Source organism: Equus asinus, chromosome 8 (genome assembly GCF_041296235.1).
Source record: "Equus asinus isolate D_3611 breed Donkey chromosome 8, EquAss-T2T_v2, whole genome shotgun sequence".
Lineage (NCBI taxonomy): Eukaryota > Metazoa > Chordata > Mammalia > Perissodactyla > Equidae > Equus > Equus asinus.
This window is the reverse complement of record NC_091797.1, coordinates 34,533,032-34,534,078: the sequence shown is the minus strand read 5'-3', so window position 1 is coordinate 34,534,078 and position 1,047 is coordinate 34,533,032. Positions and strand designations below refer to the sequence as shown.

At 44.8% G+C, this 1,047-nt stretch overlaps 1 pseudogene; it reads right to left on the bottom strand.

The window, feature by feature from the left end:
- Window positions 1–270: 270 nt before the first annotated feature.
- LOC106829001 (gamma-soluble NSF attachment protein pseudogene) lies at window positions 271–1,047 on the bottom strand (annotated as a pseudogene).

Sequence of the window (1,047 nt, the reverse complement as noted above, 5' to 3'; positions counted from 1 at the left end):
CTTTTCTTTTTTGCAAAGAAAAATACTAGCACAGTCCTTCTGAATATCCATCTTCCTCTTCCTCGGCTCTGTAGTGAAGACACAGGCTTATTTCCTCCTCTTCCTTCTCCTCCTCTTCCTCTTCTTGTAATTCTTTTTATAATTCTCCTTCTAATTCTCCTCCTGCTCCTTCTTTTTCTTAAATTTTTTTTATTGTGGTAAAATATGCCTAACATAAAATTTACCATTTTAATGATTTTTAAGTGCAGAGTTCGGTGGCGTTAGGTATATTCACGTGGTTGTGCAACCATTGCTGGTGGTTTCTTCTGGATCCCCTGCTGGACCCACCACATTCAGGCCCAGTTTAGCATAATCTCTAATCTCTGTCCATGCACTTGAAACGTGAAGAGGTGCAGACCTCTGACGCTGCAGCTTGGTCTTGCTGGTCATACCCTTCCAGAAGCTGTCCTGGGGCAGCACAGCTGTCACTCCCATAGGCCCTGGTGTGCTGGAGCTCTCCCCGACACAGCTTTCTGCGGCCATGTAGTCATTTCTGTGTAGGTGAACTAAGACTCGAGCAACTGTTTTCTTATAAACGGTTGGATAATTCGAATTTCCTTATAAATATTTTTTCTTTCTGAACAGGGTGCCGTCTGATCAATGCTGCATCCTTGTGCTAGCAGTCTTGAGGCTTTTCCTAAGCATCCAGCTGCCTGCCCAAGTGCTCCTCATTTTCAGACGTGTTGGCTGTCTGTTGACATAATCGTACTGACTTCTCTGGATCTACATTTCCTGCAAGCTTTCCAGCTCATTCCAGTGCCGGCTGTGTTCCAATGCCTCCAGGGCTGCTCTATTGGGAGTGCTGTTTTCTAGAAACGTTACGCTGGCTTTCTCAATCAGTTGGTAGCTTCTGCATCTCCTTCAACATCATGCTGGTTTGCTCAGAAGCTCTGCTTTTCCATATTCGGAAGTGGCACTGTCATAATCCGGCTTCCATTTGCAAACAACAGTTTTCAGGTATTTCTCTGCTTTGACAAGGTTGTTCAGCCCCTCATTTCTCTTTTGAGC